This window comes from Marmota marmota, unplaced genomic scaffold, assembly GCF_001458135.2.
Source record: "Marmota marmota marmota unplaced genomic scaffold, marMar, whole genome shotgun sequence".
Taxonomy (NCBI): Eukaryota; Metazoa; Chordata; class Mammalia; order Rodentia; family Sciuridae; genus Marmota; species Marmota marmota.
In genome coordinates, this window is record NW_026000205.1 from 9,857,484 (window position 1) to 9,879,565 (window position 22,082).

A 22,082-nucleotide genomic window follows, 5' to 3' on the forward strand; every position below is an offset into this window, starting at 1 on the left:
TTTTTTAATGCAGAGTAATACTCCATTGTGTATAAATGCCACATTTTTTTTATCCATTCGTCTACTGAAGGGCATCTAGGTTGGTTCCACAGTCTTGCTATTGTGAATTGTGCTGCTATGAACATCGATGTAGCAGTGTCCCTGTAGCATGCTCTCTATTCCTCAATTTTAAAAAAAGAAAGACTAAAGCTCAGTTTGAATTTCCTTTCATCTCTTTCCCATTTCAATTTTCAAATATTTGCTACGTGAATTACTTTAACTTTCACCTCCTTCAAATTTTTAAGGCAAATTGATGTTCCAGGTTGCACTGTCCAATAGTAACACTGCAAGTCACACTGTTTAACTCTAGGTTTATTAGAATTAAATCAAATTAAAAGTCCAGTTCCTTAGTCAAACTAGCCACATTTTCAGGTTCTCAATAGCCAGATATCACTAGTAGCTACAGTACTGAAGAGCACTGATATTAAAAAATGGGATCCAGTTTTATTCTACTGGACAGCAATGTTCTAAAGCCTCATACAACTGTTGTTCTTATCTTAAAGGTGAGGAAATTGATGCTTAGAGTTTTAATGATAACTCTTAACAATTTCTCTCATTCTCACAATACTATGTTCACATACTTCTTTTCCCACAATCACCACCAAAGGTCAATTCTCAACGTAATTTATAAAATTCTGCAAGAACCCAAATATCATTGTCTTTCTTTCTAAGTCTGATAACATCCTCAAAGCTAGTCATACAGTAGACCAGGTACCCCCCACCCAAAAGACCCTTGCTATAATTAAGATTCTCTTCTGGCTAGAAAGATTTTTAGAGTGTCAACAGGATTTCACATGAGTACTGCAGAAAGCTCAGTGTGGTCTGAAGCTTTCTCTTTCTTGTAATGCCAGGTTTGCAGACAAAACGTGAAATTATGGTCTAGCCTAAGAATACAGGACAGAGAGTAACTGTTATGTGAACCCCCAATCCCCACTAAGTATAAATCTAAAAGAATTTCCAGACTCGGAGTCCAAAGATTTTTAGGCATTAGCCCCTCTGGACCGCTGCAGTTTAAATAAGCCTGCTTCCTGAAAATTCCTCAGGTATCCAGCCTCATCTGTCCTTCCCAAAGACCCTCTCATGCACAATCCCAAATGGACCAATATCCCACCTCAGTCTCAAACTCAAGCTAATATGCACCACATTCACAAGGACAGCCACAGTCTTTCCCCACTTTTTTTCCCCCACAGGGGACATTGGGACAGATAGACAAGCAGGCAGGCAGACAGACAGACAGACACACACACACACACACACACACACACACACACACACGGCTGTGAAGCAGGTATCACCCCCCGCCCGGGCCCTGGAAACGTTCAGCAACCTGGTTACCGTGGCGACCGCGTCCTAGTCGTAGATCTATCTGAAAGAAAGCCAGACCCTGCCCCGCAGCCTTTTGCAGTTTTTCCAGTTACGGACTACATTTCCTTGAAGGCATCATAATAAGATGTAACCTTTTTTGTGTGAGATTTTCTAGAAGTTCTGGGGAGCCAGCTGAGTAAGACCGCTCAGATGGGATTCCAGCCCGGTGTCCATTCTGGACCTCACCACCAGGCCTGGAATCACCCAGATCCTGCTTGTATCCCGCTGTAGACCACGTTTCCCGAAGGCCTTTGCGTCGCTGCGACATTCCATACACGAATGCCCTTTCGTCTTGACGCAAAGATCCGGTGTGCCCCGGTCGTGGGAACCGGAATCCTCCCTAAGACCCGCGCCCTGTGTTAGGGTTGGAGCACGAGACAGCTCCCGTAGAATGCGGGGGAAAAGCGGAGTGCTGTCAGCGGCTCGATGCTGACAGCAAAGGGGAGAACGCTGGCTCTGGAGGACATTTCTTCTAGATCTGATTGCTCCAGACGACTTCCAGGAAGTCGGCTTTGCCGGGGTTGGATATCGGTGTCTCCCTCCGCCAGGAAACAGACACCGTCACTTTAGTTCCGAGATCAGCGAGGTCCTGTTGGTACTAGGTGTGTTCCACCGCTCTGAAATTGATGGGTGTGGCCGCTGGAGAGACCTCGGGCGCGATCCGCACCGTTATCTTGGCAAACCGGAGCCAGTCAGAGGAGGGAAGGGTATAGCTTGCAGTGTTTTAAAGCTGGATGCATGTGTGCGCGTGCTTGTAGGACCGCTTGGGAGTCTAATGTTCGTGGCCGCTGGTTTCCTCTCCATCTCTCTAATGTCCCTTCGTGTAAAAGGGAGGAGTTCTCTCAGCTGAGAATTGCTTCATTACAGCTGCCACAGTTCTTTCACTTTACAGAGAACGAGGCTCTTTTGAAGAATGTCTTTTAATGTGGATTTAACCCCTGAAAGCATCAAAGGAAGATGCTAGTGTGGTAGTAGGAGCAAATGTGACTCCATTTTGTTTTATGACTTCATCCTGTAAAACAACCATGCCAAGTAGAAGAGTCATGACTAGGGCAAGTTGTTCTTTTTCTTTTGCTATAGAAACCTTTAAGAACACGGAACTACCTAATGGGGCATTGTTTCTGTAACTAGGGTAACGGGGTTCTGTTTCTGTAACTGGGGTGTCTGGGCTAACTGTGGTTAGGCTTCCCTCCACTTGACTGCACTGTCCCGCTTCTGTAACCTGGCTGGCTTGCATTGACTAGACCCCCTGAACATCTCTTTTGCGGTTTTCAGGCTTATAAGGAGTGCCCTTTCAATTGTTTGAGTCTGATCAGGGGAACAGCTTTATGTTCTGGTCAGCCGCCACCTGTGCGCTTCAATAAAGGCTTGATTCGATTATACGTGAGTGGTCTGGAAGTCAGTTTATGAAACCCTGGGAGGAAGCTTTAACTATAACATCTGGGGGCTCCCCGGGGATCCATTTCTTCCCTACCCTCACGCCAAATTTGCCTCCAAAGACGGGCCTTTGGACCTCGACCCCAGAGTAGAGGGGAGCTCCTGAGAGACATTCCTTAGCCTCACTCTGAGGATGACTCCAATCCATCCTAGGACGCTCTGAAAAGCCTCCTGCTGGCCTGTCAGTTCTGGTGAGTCAACTCTTCTGTGGGGGAAAAGGTCAGATTGGACGCAGTCGCTTACACCTTCCCCGGGACAGGACGAGTCGTTGTCACTGTCTCCCTGGAGGTTTCCCTGTGTGACCTCATCTGTCTGTATCTGGGGCCCACTGGAGGCCTCCCTGGGAGGCCTCATCTGTCTGGGGGCAGGACGAGACTTCTGGAAGTCAGTTTATGAAACCCTGGGACAAAGCTTTAACTATAACATTAGTAGATGTCCCATTCCACCTTGAGAGCCCTTTGGGGTGGGGAGGACAGCTTTCTTGCCTGAGGTTGGGTAGAGATGGTTATCCTAAATAGTTTTGTGGACTCTGAGGAAGATTGAGTTTCCTTTGGTTGTTTTTTCTTTATTCTGCTTTTTCTAAGAGAGGTACACAGGGAGGACTTACACATTTGAAAGTCGTTATTTTAAAAAATATTTTTTAGTTGTAGATAAACATAATATCTTTATTTTTATTTATTTTTTATGGTGCTGAAGATCGAAACCATTTCCTCACATGTGCTTGACAAGTGCTCTACCATTGAGCTGCAACCCCAGCCCTGAAAGTCTTGCATAAAGTAAGTTAACATTTTCTTTCTTCCCTCAAATTTCATTCTTTTCAAGGCATTTTCTGTGCCCTACAACATCTTCCTGAGGAGGAACCAGCCAGCCAGTGATACTATAGTTATGCTTTCTAGCTACACTAGACTTCTCCTTTCTACCCAGTTACATATCAATCCTTTCTGAGCCAAGATTTTGATAAAAATAATTATACTTCTGGAGGGAACTTTGAAGACTTTTTAATTTTAACTTTATTAAAATTTCAAGCAGAATAGAAAGTATAAATCTTAATGTTTCTAACAGTATAGCTCTACAGTATAGCTATAATTAAGAACATAACTTCTATCAATCTTTACCCATTTTCTTCCTATAATAGTATGAAAATACTGTTATGTCAACTAACAGTAGTTTCATACTATCATATAACCAGTCCATATTCAAATTTCCCTAGTTTCATAGATAGGTTTTTACAGTTGCTCCAGGTAAGTTCCACACATTGCATTTTGTTGCCAAACTTTAAACCTTGTTTAATCCATCTCAGTTTCCTCCTGTTTTTTGCTTTTGTCTTCATATAATTGGTGCTACTGATTTGTACAAAACCTGTATCATTTGACCTGTAGACTATTCCACATCTTACTTTTGGATAATAGATTCCTTGTAGTGTATAAATTTGTTACCACATCCCCTGTATTTCTGCAAAAGTGTAGCTAGATCTAGATTCAGATCAGGTTTTATGTAAATCACCTTTTTAGGCAAAAATAGTTCATGGTTGGTACCTGTTGCATCACATCATGAGGTTCTGAAAAGTGTGGTCTCCCACTTCTGGTGATGTTATACCCATTAGTATTTATGTGCTATCTGCATAATGTTCCCTTTATAAAATTTCCTCTCCTCTTTCTCCTAAAACATGCATTCTCAAAGGAGGAAAAAAGTGAGTATTGCCCATGAAGGGCCTGGTTAAGTTGTCCTACGTGAGCTTCCAGGAGTAGCTGGAATTAAGAGATTTGCACCACCACACTCAGCTCTTCTATATATTTGTTTTGTTTTTTTGGTGGTGCTGGGGATTGAACCCAGGGCCTTGTACATTCAAGGCAAGCACTCTACCAACTGAGCTATATCCCCAGCCCTCTTATGTACATTTTAAATCATGATTTTCATCTTTTCCTCAACTTTTTTCTTTTGATTTGTAAAATGAAGCTCATTTGATCTTGAAAGTTACCCTTTTCAATATAAGTTTCGAATCCCCCCCCAATTTGTCATGTGTCTGTATGTTTTTGTATCCCATGCAATTTTTAAATGTAGTAAAATTTATCCATATAATTTTAAGTCATAGAAAGGTTTTTTCCCCTCTGGAGTTAAGAAGAACACAGCGAGTTTTTCCTTCTAGCACTTTTATGATTTTGTTTTATAGTATTTAGAGCTCTTATTTATTTGCAGCTAATCTTAGTATGTGGTATAAAACATAGATCTGATTTTACCTTTTTTACTAACATTTATTAAATAGTCCATCTTACGCAGAGATAAGAGATTTTTATTATATTCCACTATCCTGTATATCTATTTATATGCCAAGATCTAGCATTTCAATGACGTGGACTTTATAATTTTTTTAAAAAAATCTCGGTTCTCATTTTTTTTCCAGGTATTTTCTGGCTATTCTTACTTTTTAACTTTCTTGCTCATTGAATTTAAATTTAATGTTTCTGGGTCCATACTTTTTGATGCTTTATTTGCATCTCTATCCTATATCAAATATCTTATCCACTTGTAGGGAATTTACATCTTTATATTAATTTTAGCACATGTATTCTCAGTGAGGATGTTATTACCTTCAATGGGTGAAAATTGGTCATGGGAGTCAAAATCTTACTATAATGGCTTCTCACTCTTCAAACTACATTCTACCCAAGAAAATCTTGTTCCTTATTATTTACTTTTTCATTAGCTTTTCTTGGGTATCACTCAAGCAACATTGAATTCAAGAAAGATGCATATGCAAGATCAATATTTCAAAAAAAAATCAGTCCTACAAAACTATGGCAAAAAAGTGACTATAATTTGAGGACTTTCACTTGTTCAGTATTTTTTTGTTGTTTCTTGGTAGTTGTAGATGGACAATATGTCTTTATATCATTTGTTTAGTTTTATGCAGTGCAAGGATCAAACCCTCACACATGCTGGGCAAATGCTCTGCCACTGAGCTACAGCCCCAGCCCACTTGTTCACTCTTGAAGTCATACTTCTGTTTTTTTCAATTAATTTTTTTTGTATGTGGTGCTGGGGATTGAACCCAGAGCTTTGTGCATACAAGATAAGCACTCTACCAACTGACCTATATCCTCAGCCCTTGAAGTCAAACTTCTAAAGGTGGCCTGCTGTGTGTACTTTCACTGTCTTGTGAATCTTGTTCATATTTAACCCTCAATGCTTTTGTAACCTGAGCTTGGAGAATTAAATAAAAATAGTTTTATTATTTTATAAAAAATATTTTATTATTTTATAAAAGTTATTCAACCTGTTGAATAAAAAATTCTGAAAGGAAAGACTTTATGCAAAGGATCATTGCTATAAGGGAAGGAAACTGCTATAATTGGGAGCATACTACAACCATAAGATCTGCAACCATCTCAAAGTTCAGGCAAAAGGAATTTTCTTTTATGGGAAAGAGCAAACAGGCAAAAAAGAACTGATATAGGGGAGTGGGAAGGGTGTAGACAGTGGAGTTGGAGATGTTGTCGGCAGTCATTTGGGCTTGAGTCACTGTTCAGGGGGTTATTACCATGCTGAGGGGCTGGAGAACACATTGAGGTCCTAAGAGGGTGGCTTTTCTGGGAAGGGCATGAAAGCTGGGTAAAATACTTCCACCTCATACCTTGCTTATGCATCTTTTCCATTTGGTAGTTCCTGAGTTTCAGGTAAACATAAGTAAAGTACCTTCCTGATAATAAATAAAATTGTAGGAGGCCATAATATTGGACTAGGATCCTTCACTAGACCTTAGCATATATATCAAAATGGAATCAATCATGCTGAGGTTCCTTGCCACCAAATCAAAAACAAGTTGTCATCTAATCTTCAGAGAAATCAGGAGAGACAAACCAGTTTCTGAAACAGGCCAGGTTCAATTGGTATAATAACGAATTTTCCTCTACTTTAATCCTTAAATCATTTAATCCTTGTAAAAAAGTAACCTAAAGTGGGCTGGAGTTGTAAGTCAGTGGTAGAGTGCTTGCCTTACATGTGTGAGGCACATTGGGTTCAATTCCCAATACCACATAAAAATAAATAATGGTATTATGTCCATCTACAATTAAAAAAAAAGTGGCCTGAAGTAATCTGATGTTAATCAGTAATTTTTCTATTGTTCTCTTTCCCTGTTCCCACTTTACAAGGACTTTGAAATGACAAATCTGTTTGATGTGCTTTGTTTCCACTTTTTACAGCCCTTATCTATAAAAGTAAGCTCAGTGTTTGGGGATGTCAGTCAGTGGTAGGGTATTTGCCTATTATGCACAAGACTCTGGATGTGGGATTTCCTGGACATGCTCTTTCCTATGCTACTGTAGAGTGAAGGTACACTAGGAAAGTAGCACCTTTAGCGTCCTGTTTGACATCATGGAATTAAGGAAAATTCTATCCTGAATCTCTTCTGCTCTAGCTGGTTTTCATTGGATTTGTGGGAGGGCTGAGATTTTTCCAAATTCCCTCAAAGAGGGAAAGTTTAAGTAGTTCCGAGTCACTCATTTTGTGAGCTTTGAGGCAAGTCTGATCTCATGGCTTCTTTTATTTCTCCAGCACTGGCAACTTTGGATTCTGCACATTTCCAGGAGAGAAACTCAGAGAAAAGATGTGTACTGACAATTTAAAAAACTATGCCACATGTGAGTCATTATTCCTTCTTTCCTTCTTGAAGGACAATCATTTCATTGTGTGATGTGAATATTGGACTTTTGTATCCCAAAATTTTCTGCCTTTTTTGGTTCCCTAAGAGAACTGGTCCCAAACATTTCCTATTCCAATAAGTGATACTAGGAAAAAACCACTGACTTCTCTAAACATTTTCCCTCTGTCCATTGTTTAGATGTTCATTCATCGGATCGTTTTACATTTTCACAGGCATAGTTTCTTACTAGGAGCCCTGAGGGAGCAGAAATAAGTCCTCTTTTTTTTTTTTTTAACAGGGTGGTGGGCAGGGATTGAACTCAGGGAACGCTCAACTACTGAGTCACATCCCCAGCCCAATTTTTGTATTTTTTATTAGAGCCAGGGTCTCTCTGAGTTACTTAGTGCATCACCCCCATTGCTGAGGCTGGCTTTGAACTCGCTATCCTCCTGTCTCAGCCTCCCAAGTTGCTGGGATTATAGGTGTGTGTCACCAAGCCCGGCTGAAATACCTCCTCTTAAGAGCAGTCTTAGTACCATGGTTTGATGAGTTAGAGATGAATTGTTAAGAGGGACATATAGTAAACCTTGATCTTCTCTACATAGTTTTTCCAGTTGGAAATGACAGCATTTCTCTTTGGATGTTCTGTCAGTGTGTGACAAGATTTTCTGTGAAACTTTAAAAATTGGGTAGGAACGGAGTCCTGTGAAGAAAGAGATCTTGACCCTTGTATTCCTGTTGTTATTGTAACAACAATAAATTTGTCTAAAAAAACAAAAAAAAAAAAAAGAAAGAAAGAAAGAAAGAAATTACTGGACCCAGTGGCCCACACCTATAATCCAAGCTACTCTAGAGGCAGGAGGATCACAAGTTCAAGACCATCCTCTATAACTTAGTAAGATCCTGATTCAAAAAAATAAAAAGAGCTAGGGATATAGCTCAGTGGTAAAGCACCCCTGGGTTCAATCCCCAGTACCAAAAAAAGAAAAACAAGAAGTTTATTTTTATACTTCTGGAGGTCAGAAGTCTGTAATGGGTCGGATAGGGCTTCAGTCAGGGTATCAGCCAAGCTGTGTTTTTTCTGGATGTTCTAGAGGTGAATCTGTTTCCTTATGTTTTCTAGGATCTAGAGAATGCCCACAGTCTTTGGCTTGTGGCTTCCTTGCATTCTCAAAGTCAAGAATCATATCATTTTGACTTGTATGTTTATAACAAGGTCTCCTCCTCTGACTTCCCTGTTTTTTCAGTCATTTATAAATACCCTTGTGATTACATTAGGCCCAGCCAAGTAATCTAGGATAATTTCCCATATCTCTGGATCCTTAATCACACCTGACAAGTCCCTTTTGTCATGTAAGGTAATGTAGTTACAGGTTCAAGGGAATAGGATGTGGACATGGGGGGGGGGGATTATTCTACTTATCATCATACTAATCTCACCCAGGAACCAATGAGTGAAGATGGTTTTCAGTGAGGTTTGCCTTGGAGATGGCCAGAATGTGCCAGTCCAGAGCTTTTAAATTTAAATTTTTATTTTGAATAGCTTCAATTAAAAAAAGGATTTCATAAGGTTATTTACAATGCTGAATGTACAATTATGAATGTATGTCTTTTTGACAACAGGGTACCATTCTTGAGCAGCAATACAATTTTTAAAATATAAAGATGTAGTATTATTTCTCATATAAAGTTATTTTAAAAAACCAAGGTCTTAAGGAATTCACAAATCATAACAGGAAGTAACTATTTTATTAATTTCATGTGCACATAATTACCAAATTTTAATACATTAAAAATATGTGTAAATGCCCATAGACTGTACAAAAATTAACACCCCACTTTGTTGAAAGTTACCAAATACTTCCCACCATAAATATACAAAAACCTATTTTCAGATGTCAAAATTACATGCATGAAATATTAAAATGGTTTCTAAAGCCTGCATTTTGCTCTTCATGGACCAGAATTTCTTAAGTTATTTTCAAATTCTATTAGTCTAGAGACCTGGCAAAAATTGTTTGGAAAGAGTCTATCAATTTTGTTTATCTTTTTGTTTAAAAGGAGAAGAGAAGGGAAGACTTATTTTCATAATGAATTAATTGTTGGGCTGCAGTTGTGGCTCAGTGCTAGAGCACTTGCCTAGCACGTGTAAGGCACTGGGTTCAATCTTCATTACTACATAAAAGTAAATAAATAAAAGTATTGTGTCCATCTATAATTAAAACAAAAAAAAGATTTTATTATTGTTTATTAGAATTAGAAAGTTTAATATTCTGTCTGATTGCATTCAATATTTCATGTCCGCATTTCCCCTTTTTTACTTCCAGACCTTTCTGATTAATTGAATTCTCCTATTATACACAGAAGGTTTGTCTGTAGCAATACGAGTACTTGAGAATCATGTTGCTACTACAGTTTAGGCACACATATTCCTTAAGTGACCAATAATATTAATGTTATCAGCCATAGCCTATTGTCTATTGTGTCTTACCACCTCCTTCCATGACCTCTTCCATCCTTTCTCATTTCACCTCAAAATTGTTACCATATTTTCACAAATAAAGAATGAATTTTTGTTCTAGTGGCCGGTGACTTTCAGTAATATGTCTGTCAACTTCTCTCGGGAGGAATGGGAATGCCTGGACCTTGCCCACAGGGATAAGGATAGGACATTAGAGAACTGTAGCAATTTAACCTCACTCAGTAAGCTCTTCTTATATAATAATCAGAATTTGTCCCCATATAATTTCTGCCTCCTTCATTGTGAATTTCTAATTTCCATTTCCAAGGAAAATTTCAGTTTGTAGAGGTAGAAATGGAGTAGTTCACTGTGTACTTTTGTGTTTATCATCCTTTGGATCATGATACCTTCCTCTGTCACTGTCTCTTCATTGTTGGCCAATGAACCTGATTTGATTCTAGAACTCCTGTAGAATCACCATGTTCCATTTCTTTTCTTTTAAGCTGTATCATCCCTAAGCCAAATGTGCCTTCCTTCTTGGAGCAAGGGAAGGAGCCTTGGATGGTGGTAAGAATCAAAACAGGAAGACAGTGCTCAGGGAAATGAAGGTTGGTCACCGCAAATCATCTGTTGCTGGTAGTATTATGGTTGGTCTGTGAAGTAGCAGCTCTTTGAGATGTTTGTGTGAAACTCTCATGAAAGGCCTGAGGAAAGAAGGCCTGACACGTGGGAAGAGCAGGTACATTATATCAGTGTGGAGATATATATATATATATATATCCCACTCTTCTCTCCTATTTCCTCTTTTGTTTTAAAAAGGAAAACTACCTTTGGTCTCTCTCAGGGGAAATCATTCTATTTATTTTTTGAATTGTTTTTTCTCCTAGATGTTCTTTTATATTTAAACTTGGACAAGTATCTCCAACTAGGTCTATTGAGAATTTCCTGTGTTCTTAGATTAGGATGGTCAGGATAATCTGTCAGGGGAGGTAATCTTTGAACTGGGACCAAAATAAAGTTAGCCATGAAAAAAAATCAAGGAAATAGATTCTGGTAGAGGAAGCAGAAGCACAAAGTCCCAGAGATAGATTGAACTTTGCTTATTTAAGGATTAGTAAGAAAGCCAGGGAAATTAGAGCAGAGACAGTGAGAGTGGAAAGGAGAGGTGAGGTAACCAAAATAGATAGAGATTTGATCTTATAGGACCTTTTAGGCCACTGCAAGTAATGAAATTTTATTCTGTATATGGAAACCAGCCCCTGACTTGTTTTGTGCAGATGTAAGGGATCTTTGTTTAAAGATCCTGAGGTACTGGGGTTGTAGCTTAGTGGTAGAGCACTTGCCTAGCACATGTGAGGCACTGGATTCAATCCTCAGCACCACATAAAAATAAATAAAAAATAAAGGTATTATGTCCATCTACTACTAAAAATATTTTTTTAAATGGAAGCGGGGGGGGGGGCTGGTTTGTAGCTCAGTGATGGAGTGCCTGCCTTGCACTACATAAAACAAACAAAGGTATTGTGTCCATCTACAACTAAAAATATATTTTTAAAAAATAATGAAAGCAGGACTGGGATTGTGGCTCAGTGTCAGGGTGCTTGCCTTGTATGTGTGAGGCACTGGGTTTGATCCTCAGCACCACATAAAAATAAAGAGATAAATAAAAGTATTGTATCCATCTAAAAAACTAAATAATAATAATAATAGCAGGAAGACCATTAGAGGACTAGTTCAGAATTTCACATTGGAGGTAGTGGCTTGGAATGGGGTTTAATAGATGAGAATTGGTGATATTTTAAAAATAGAATAAATACTTTTAAAGTCAAGTACTTTGAAGGTTGGAAATAGAGTCATCAGTGTTAAGAACCTGGCAGAAGAAAGTCAAGTTGTGTATTTGAGATGCTCATTAGATATCCATATGGAGAAACTAGATAAGCATTTGGAAGCCTTCAGGTGGTGGGGATAGTCAGGACCAATAAGAAATATGGGATTAATCTTGTATCATGGAACCGGATGTGATTATGGAGGACTTGATTTAGACTGAAGGCAAGGCAAAGTGCAAGGACTAAACCATAGGCATTTCACATTCAGTCAAGAAGAGGAGACTAGTCTAGCAAAGGAGACTGAATAGCTTGTTATCAAGGAATGTAGTGTACCAGGAACCAGTGACAAACAAAAGGAGGGATTTGAGTTGGGTGTGGTGGTGCATGCCTGTAATTCCAGCGATTCAGAAGGCTAACGCAGGAGGATTGCAAGTTTGAGACCAGCCTCAGCAATTTAGTGAGACCCTGTCTCAAAAAAAGAAAAAGGCTAGGGATGTGGCTTAGTGATTAAGTACCCCTGGGTTTAGTCCCTGGTACAGAAAAAAGGGGGTGGGGAATTTGGTTAATGAGAGATTCTGCCAATTGGTCAAGTAAGATGAAGGCTGAGAATTAGCTATTGGATTTGGCAAGACAAAAGGATATTGGTAACCCTGACAAGTAGGTTTGGAAATGAGAGGAACAAAAACCTGATTGTAGAGGATTAAAAAGAGAGAAGAAATGAGCCAACATTGGGACAGTGAATTAGTTCACCAGGCAGTGTTAAGGCCTTTTTGAGGAGCTCTCAAAGATATAAATAGAGTTTAAAAATGTTTTAGAATTGCCAGATATGGTGGCACACACCTATAATCCAGGTTAATCAGGAGGCTGAGGCAGGAGGATCACAAGGTTAAGGCCAGCCTTGGCAACTCAACGAGAGTGTCTCAAAAAATAAAAAGTACTTGGGGTGTAGTTCAGTGGTAGGGCACCCCTGGGTTCAATCCCCAGTAACACACCCAAAGATTAATATCTATGTCCAAATATATATCATATTGAAACTTCCATAGTAGATCATGTAACAAAAAGTGGTACTAGTATAGATGTTATTGAGAAGCAATCTAACTTGAATTGAGCATCAATCATAAAGTATTTATTTATTTATTATTTATTTTTTAGTTGTAGACAGACACAATACCTTTATTTTATTTATTTTTATGTGGATTGAACCCAGTACCTCACACATGCTAGGCAAATGCTCTACCACTGAGCCACAATCCCAGCCCTCAATTATAAAATCTGAAAAGACATTCAGTGTCAGTTTGAAATGAATAAACATTAGGATTGGAGTAAAGCTTGTGGCAAAAGCATGTGAAATAGAAGTCTTCACACGGTGTGGGGAAGAGGTGTTTTTATAAATGTTAGTGATTGTTAGGGTAATTGGTTAAAATAAGGTGGCAAATGAAATTATGATGGGGGAGAGAATAAATTTATTACTTTTATTTGGAGTTGCATCATGCTTTTTCACTTCTAAAGCCAACTGATTACTTCTATCCTTTGAAAGGTGAGAAAGCCGTGTTGTTCTATGTGAAGGAATGATATGGCAGTTCTTTTGCATACTTTCTTGGTAAATAGAGCTTTTTGTTGTTGTTGTTTTAAATATATTTTTAGTTGTCAAAGGACCTTTATTTTATTTTATTTTTTTAATCTATCTATCTATTTAATTGTGGTGCTGAGGTTTGAACCCAGGGCCTCACACATGCCAGGCATGTGTTAATTACACCACTGAGTAACCATTGAATTACACCCCCATCCCTAAATTCACATTCTAGTGTTTTATTTAAACTCTATTTACAGTATATAGGTTCTAGAATAATTTTTGCGTTAAGTGATAGACGTAATAGTGGTAGGAGATGTAGAAATACAAGAGCATTTTCTTGTGTGAATGATGTTTGTTATTATTACTGTGACTTTTTTCCTCATTGTGTTGTGGTTCATATATACAAGGAATTCAGGGCTATAATTGTATATTAAGTCCTCTTAGAATAGTGGTAAAATTAGTACATAAGTGCTGGAGGTGTAGCTCAGTGGCAGAACACTTGCCTAGCATGTGCACGGCCCTTCGTTCAATCTATATTAGACCACCCAAAAAAATAAAATTTAGATCATGAAAATAATACTATAATTCTCCACTTAGGTAAATAGTTGGTAGTAAGGATAAGTTAGTTAGGCTTTCCAATACTTGCTTTGCTATTAAAGGAAATAACGTCTAGTCTTCAAGCTAGACGTTCAAGTTTGGCTATAGATTTGTTCATAGTTTGAATTTGCAAGACAAAATAATATTGAAGATGTGAAGTCAGAGATGATTTTTTTTTTTTGTACTGGGGATTGAACCCAGGGATGCTTTACCACTGAGCTGCCTCCCTAGACCTTTTTTTTGGGGGGTAGGGGGTACCAGGAATTTAACCCAGGGGCACTTCACCACTATGCCATATCTGCAGCCATTTTTATTTTTTATTTTTGAGTAAGTGTCTCACTAAATTGTTTAGAGCCTTGCTTACTAAGTTGCTAAGGCTGGCCTCAAACTTTGGATCATCCTACCTCAGCCTCCCAAGTTGCTGGGATTACAGATGTGCACCACTATGCCCAGCCCTGAGAACTTTTTAAATTTTTATTTTGAGCTAGGGTCTCACTGAGTTCCTGAGGCTGGCCTGAAACTTTTGATTCTCCTGCCACACCCTCCTGAGTAACTGGGATTACAAGCATTTGCCATTGTGCCTGGCCTATAGGTGACTATTAGGGCTCTATCGCCTATAAAACTTAAAGGCATTTGGATAATAACATCTGCAATTACTAGTGTTATTACAGGTGAATAAGTCTGTTGGATGTAAACAAATAAACTTTGTTACACTTATTCCACTTAGGAATACTCTGAAATGGATAGGCTGTATACTTTGCATGCATTTAAAATAATAGTAATTCATGTTATGTCATAACTCCTAATTTTTGTAATAGCAGCTGCAAGAACTATAAACCCAGCATTTGAGGGTTTAAAGTTATAAACACACATCTACATTTGCTTTTTTTTAAAAAAATATAGTTGTAGGTAGACAGAATGCCTTTATTTTTTATTTTTATGTGGTGCTGAAGATTGAACCCAGTGCCTCACGCATGCTAGGCAAGTGCTCTGCCACTGAGCTACAGCCCCAGCCCCTACATATGCTTTTGGTAATGAAAAGTAGAGGCCATAATGGACCATTATTATGCTTGCTAGAATATGAGTTTGGCAGTTTTTTAATTCAGTACAGTTTATTGAAAATTTAGTGAGACTTCAAGTTTTGAATGTAGATTAATGATACAAGCAGTATAAAGAGCCAGTCAAGGGCTGGGGTTATGACTCAGTGGTAGAGCGCTTGCCTAGCACATGTGAGGCACTGGGTTCCATCTTCAGCACAACATAAAAATAAATAAATAAAACCAAGGTGTTTTTTTTTTTTTTCTTTAAAGCCAGTCAATATAGAGAACAGGAAATAAAACCCTGCATTTAATTGTTCTGTTTAGTTTCCACTTCAGGAAATTATTTACTGATAATAATAATAATAAATTGTTAAGATAATTGTTAGGAATCATTATACCCTGATAATTATTTCCTGATGGGATTAGTATTGCTTTAAAAGAATATAGAATAACTGGGCATAGTGGTGCACACCTGTAAGCCCAGTGATTTGAGAGGCCGAGGCAGGAGGATTGCAAGTTCAAGTCCAGCCTCAGCAATTTAGCAAGGCCCTACGCAACTTAGCTAGACCCTGTCTCAAAATAAAAAGGACTAGGGATTGTCTCAGTGTTTAAGTGCCCCTGGGTTCAATCCCCAGTACAAAAAATAAAAAGAGAGAGAAGGAAAGAAGGCATTCATGGCAGCTGGGGTAGCATGTGGAAATTCTAACTGGGAAAGAAGAAAGAATTTGATATATTCCAGGATCTTACATCAGGCCAATAAGAGTAGAGCATCATTCTTGAATACAGTAGTGGCTCAGAATGAAGTAAAATGTATTCAAGAACTGGATCATGTAGCAACCTTTAAGACTTTTAAAAAGTATATATTTGTAGTTATAGGTAGACATAATACCTTAATTTTGTAATACCTTTATTTTTTATACCTTTATTTTATGTATTTATCTTTATATGGTACTGAGGATTGAACCCATAGCCTCACACATGCTAGACAAGTGCTCTACTACTGAGCCACAACCCCAGCCCCAACCTTTAAGACTTGAATAGGAGTTTGGATTTTATTCTAAGTTAATGTATAAATCATTGAAACATTATGAGTAGTACTCTCAAATTTTGTTTTATATCAGAAGCATCTGAGGAGATTGATGAATACAGGTACATTTGCATTTTTAAGTTGTTCACAAGTATTAAATATCAACAACATTCAAAAAAATGGTACTAAGCACTAGAGACAAAGCAATGGATGCAACAAAGTCCTTGCTTTAATTAAGCATTGGAGAGAAAAGCAGTAGACCAACTTTAAAAATAGTCTATTAGTGGAAAATACAGTAGAGCTGCAATTACGTATTGGACATTTTCATAACGTGACTTTTGAGCAGACAACTGAAATGAGGGGATAACAAATATAGATAGGGACTGGGTTGTGGCTCAGCAGTAGAGTGATCACCTAGCATGTGTGAGGTCCTGGGTTCAACCCTCAGCACCACATAAAAATAAATAAACAAAATAAATGTATTGTGTACAAATAAAAAATAAATATTAAAAAAAAGAAATATAGATATTTGGGGGTTGAGGTTATAGCTTTGTTGAAGAGCACTTGCCTCGCACAGGTGAGGCACTGGGTTTGATCCTCAGCACCACATAAAAATGAATAAGCATGATGGGAGAGGAGGGGAGGGGGAAGGGGGGATAGGAAGGGCAGCAGAATAAAATAGACATTATTATTGCTGTATGTATATGGGTGACTGTATGACCAATGTGATTCTGCAACCTGTACAATCAGAAAAATAAGAAATTATACCCCATTTGATTAAAAAAAAATGAATAAGCAAATAAAGATTTTTTAAAAAAAGAAATACAGATATATGGAAGAAGAACATTCCAAAAAGATAAGTAAGGTAATGATTTCCCCTGGCTTAGGATGGTTTCTCCATGTGCATGTATTGGTGACTACTTACCTGAACATTAAGGAAGACCCTTCTTTTTCCAGTTGTTGGGATTGCAGACATGTACCACCACACCTGGCCAGTTCTTTCTTTTCCTATGAAATATCTATTTATGCTTTTAGCCTAATTCTATATCATACTAGGGGTCTTTCATATCTCAATTTATCATTTTCCCATTTTATATTGTTTTAGACCTACAAAAATTTGACTTCCTTGTTTCTGCAGGGTTTTTGAGTCATAGTTATTTTTGTTTTTGTGATACTGGAGATTGAACTCAGTGCTTTGTCCATGCTAGGCAAATGTTATATAAATGAACTCCATCCCCAACCCTCTTTCTTTCCTATTCCCTCTTCCTTTTCATTCCTCTTCCTTTTTTTTTTTTTTTTTGGTTTGTTGTTTTTGGTTTGTTTGTTTTTTGAAAATTTGAGACAAGGTGTCTCTAAGTTGCCCAGGATGACCTTTAACTTGCAATCTTTCTCCCTCAGCCTTTCCAGTTGCTGGGATTACAGGTGTGCACCACCCTGCCTATCTTCAAGTCAATAGTTATTGGTATCCCCATTCTACGGTTATAAAAGGTACCAGCCATGTTTTCTTGTCATACTTGTGAAGTTTCTTTTTTGTATTTTTATTGTTATATTAGGTCTCTTGATTTGTCAGAAATTTAGTCTGATTTACACTACCAGGAATAAATTTAATTTTACTTTTTTTTCCCCCCAAAGGTTATTTAGTCCTTCTTTTCCAAAATGGTTTCAGTACAGTGACTCTTGCAAAGAAAGGTGGTTAGGGCAGAATGAGGGTAGTTTGTCATCTGTGAGGTATACTAGAAAATTATCAATGTTCAGAATACATAGAGGATAATGGAGAAGCCCAACTGATTCGTTAAAGGGTATCCAGAAATTCACTGTGAAGATTAAACACTGGTAATGCACAATTACCCCAAACTTGAGAAGGCAGTTTGGGCCTAAGGAAAAAGGAATGAATTATACTTTTCTATAAATGTATGACCCGAACCAGTGATGGGGTCAGCAATTCATCAGATAACCTCTAAATGATATTTTTCTCAGTGTACATATCACTTTGGAAAAGAAATCTAGGGGCTAGGGTTGCAGCTCAGAAATAGGGCACTTTCCTTAAATGTGTGAGGCACTGGGTTCGATCCTCAGCACCACATAAAAATAAATAAAAATGAAGATATTATGTCCATCTACAACTAAAAAAAAATTTAAAAAAAATTAAAAATAAAATAAAGGTATTGTGTCTGTGTTACAATTAAAAAATTATTGGAAAAAAAAAAGAAAAGAAATGTAGCCAGGCATGAAGACATACACCTGTAATTTCAGTTGAGACGCTGAGGCAGAAGAATCACAAGTTCAAGACCAACTTGAACTGGGCATTAAGCAAGATCCTACCTCAAAATAAAATTGAAAAAAGAAATGAAGATGTATCTCAGAGGTAAAATGCTCCTGGGTTCAGTCCCCAGAATGACAAGCACACAGCATCAATGAAAATGGCCAGTTTATCATAATAAAGTTATATAACAATAAATTACTTTCCCCATAGTTGTAAAATTCCACCTGTTAAAGATAGGAGTTATTAAAGTACTAAACGTGTGCACTAGAGCGATTGCCTAGCATGTGCGAGGTCCTGGGTTCAACCCTCAGCACCACATAAAAATAAATAAATTATTTTACTTTTTTTCCCCCAAAGGTTATTTAGTCCTTCTTTTTCTAGAACAGTGACTCTTGCAAAGAAAGGTGGTTAGGGTAGAATGAGGGTGGTAATTCTAAAAGGGAGAAGAACTGCACTTAGGGACTGGGGTTGTGACTCAGTGGTAGAGCTCTACAGCATGTGTAAGGCACTGAGTTCAATCCTAAGCACCACATAAAAATAAAATGAATAAAATAAAGGTATTATGTCCATATACAACCAAAAATATTTTTTAAAAATCTGTACTTAGAAGAAACTGAGTAAGTAAAAACTAAAAGTACATTTTCATTCAGAATTCTCATCCATCCAGATAAAAGGTTTGTAAGCATATTATAAGCATAATATATTTTAATCATATATTATTCTTTCATTAACTACTGGGTTCAGCTATTGTTTTATTCATGTATCTTCCTGAATGAAATTTTTGAATTTGTTGTTCAGAAGCTATTGTCATCTAATTATAAGAATTACATCAACATAAACTGGCAAATTTGCTGTAGAATTGTTTTGTTCCTTGAGGGTGTAACTATACAATTATATAGTCTCACATGATTTTTAATTATAATTTTTTGAGGTTTTTGTTTTGAAAGGTTGTGCAAAACTACTGTATTTATAAAAATGGCACAAAAGAGAATTCAACAGTCAATGCACATGCATACTTCATTCACATCTTCAACAATGAAAGGTATTTAACACTACAAAACTAAATAAGAATACTAGCTTCAATGGCAGCTGTTAAGCACTGGAGTCACGTAAGTTACACCAGAATGGGCAAATATTGCCCAAATAAAATTCTATTGTTAAAGCTGAAACAGGTTTAAGGCCATTCAAGTTCAAGCACAGTTATACAAATCTTTCAAAGCCCCTCGTATTTTCATTTGAATTTGTGATCTTTCTTCAAACTTGTGGTCTTAAACTTCTGTTTGACAAAATCCAGAAGGAAAATACAGAAGAAATCAATACAGAGGTTACATTAAATAAGAGTAACATACACAGCTATAATTAAGATAAGCGAGGAAGGCAAAACATTAAAATTGTAAAATTTGCTTATTACTTGTGGGAACCTTTATTAGGAGTTAAGTAATATATACAAATACTTTCAAGTAGATTACTTATGTTGCTCTAACATGTCCTTTTCATCAATGCACTGTTAAAACTAATCAAAACCTCTACACATGTATATTCCAGTACATACTATGGCTACCTGCAAAACCGCCAGTCTCATTTAAATGGCTTAGTGAATGAAAGGAATAAAAGGTGGATAAGTAACATATGAGGAGACATAATGGGAATTAGAAAATTCATGCAGGTCAGCTCTTTTAATCAGCCAGCCAGCTTACTAGCAACAAGGGATGGTTTCCGTTGAGGAAGGTCCTGGGGAGTAGGAATATGGTCACCAGTGACCTCTTTCTTATCCGGGCCTGCAGGGGAAGTTGCTTGTTCTTCGTCTTTGCTTTTGCATGTTGCAATCCCCAGAATCAAAATATTTTTGCCCTTTCTGCAATCGTTTCCTTAAAAAATCTGAACCTCCAGGCTTTTGTCCCAGGTGAGGATACCTTGCTTTTAATTTTGCTTCTTCAGCTTTATCTGGATTAGTCACTTTATCTTCTTCCATTTCCTTCTGCTCCTCTGCCGGGGCAGCCTCTGGGACTTCGGTGGACATAGTGCTCCCTCTGCCCAGCCGCACTCCTCTGGCTCCGTGACAACCGAACACTTCCTCTTTCCTTCAAAGGTCCTTGTTTTTTGCCTTTGGGGGCTGTTTAAAAAAAATCATTTAATAATATTTCCTAGAAAATAAGTCCTCTTCCTACAAAAATCACACTTTATATATTTTAAAAATACCCTTAAGAGTATAGGTACATCCCTTTCTTTATCATAATGATAAAGACAGAGGCATTACCAAATCTGGTAATAGTTTTCTTCAGAGAAACAGGTTTTTTTGTGTGTTTGTTTTTTGTTTAATCTGGTACTGGCGATTCAACCCAGGACTTTGTGTATGCTAGGCAAGTATCCTACCCAGCTATATCCCAGCCCTCAGAGAAATGCTTTGGATAAATCTTTATTGTTCCTCATTCCATGATTTGGTCTTTATTTTTTAAAAAAACATATTCATCCACTCATTTGGGGCATTTGATTTGTGGTGCTGGGAATTCATTCCCAAACCTTACACATGGTAAGCCTGTGCTCTGTCACTGAGTAACATCTCCAGCACAGATGCTTTTTTCTTCTTCAAGCTTGCTGAGTAATCATTATTTAATTCAACAAATCCTTTGAGATCTTACAATATTGTAGGCATTATTGAAACTGCAAGAGTGGTGACAAGACACAGACTGCCATCTGTCTTCCTGGTTGCTTACATGGAACAATTTCTACTAAGAACTGTTTTGGTCTCATTCATAAAAATTGAAATACAGAGGTCTAATTAACATTCATATTTAAATAGTCAGCAATTTCACCTTTTGTTCTTTAATCTAAGAATTGTTTATATAAGTAATACTAAATTTCCAAGAGGTCAGAATTCATTTGGCTCTCCATTTGCTGAATTTTAACTATGATGAAAAAAATAAATGATATGACATTTGGTTTTAGAAACTATTGGGACAAATTACATCCAAATGCCTTTGTTTCTCCACCTTTGGTACTGAGGATTGAAGTCAGGGGAACTTTACCACTGAGCTACATCCCCAGCCCTTTTTTATTTTTTTATTTTATTTTGAGACAGGTTCTCACTAAGTTGCTCAGGGGTCTCACTAATTTGCTGAGGTGCCCTTGAATTTATAATCAGCCTTTTGAGTCACTGGGATTACACGTGTGTGCCAACAAACCTGACTACCAAATGCTTTTTTTTTGGCGGGGGCGGTACTGGGGATTGAACCTAGTGGTAGTTAACCACGGGGCCACATCTCCAACCCTTTTTTTGTATTTTATTTAGAGACAGGGTCTTACTGAGTTGCAAAGCGCCTTGCCGAGTTGCTGGGGCTGGATTTCAATTCACAGTCCTGCTTTGGCCTCCCAAGTCGCTGGGATTATAGGCACACACCACCATGCCTGGCCCAAGTGCTTTTTTAAACAACTATTGAACACTCAACAATTCCACACACACTAAAACCAGTAAGTAAGAATTTTTTTTATAGTCCAGGTCCTTTGAAACAGCATATGAAATTAACAGTGGTCAAGGCTTTCTAACTTTCATTATAATCTACTGGTTTCCATTCAGAATTAACATTATGATAAGACATACAGATAGCATATTTGTCATCATTATGCCCTTACAGTCCTGCACTTGGTAGAAATGGCAATACTAACACTAATGATGGTCATTAAGTTATCAAGTCTCAAAATCATCCAACCCTTGTAATCTAATGACTAAGCAAACAGATCAACTGAAATTACTTTCCAACAAATATAGAGGCAGGATGTATTGAAACCAAGACATGCAAAGTAAGTTAAATGAC

The 22,082-nt window shown here is 37.7% G+C and overlaps 1 long non-coding RNA gene, 1 other non-coding gene and 1 pseudogene across 3 annotated transcripts in view; 1 reads left to right on the forward strand and 2 right to left on the reverse strand.

Moving 5' to 3' along the window:
• The first annotated feature begins 2,755 nt into the window (after nucleotides 1–2,755).
• The window catches only part of LOC125612629, a 55,960-nt gene continuing 36,633 nt past the window's right edge, over nucleotides 2,756–22,082 (forward strand). For both annotated transcript variants that reach the window (XR_007343117.1, XR_007343116.1), the window contains exons 1-5: nucleotides 2,756–3,032; nucleotides 3,538–3,617; nucleotides 7,396–7,481; nucleotides 10,448–10,683; nucleotides 17,406–17,495. This is a non-coding gene — a long non-coding RNA (uncharacterized LOC125612629). The remainder of the gene's footprint in view (nucleotides 3,033–3,537; nucleotides 3,618–7,395; nucleotides 7,482–10,447; nucleotides 10,684–17,405; nucleotides 17,496–22,082) is intronic.
• On the reverse strand, nucleotides 4,650–4,722 carry Trnas-uga. Its single transcript has one exon. It is a non-coding gene; the product is annotated as a tRNA-Ser (tRNA).
• Nucleotides 19,180–22,082, reverse strand: part of LOC107151762 — a 59,447-nt pseudogene continuing 56,544 nt past the window's right edge.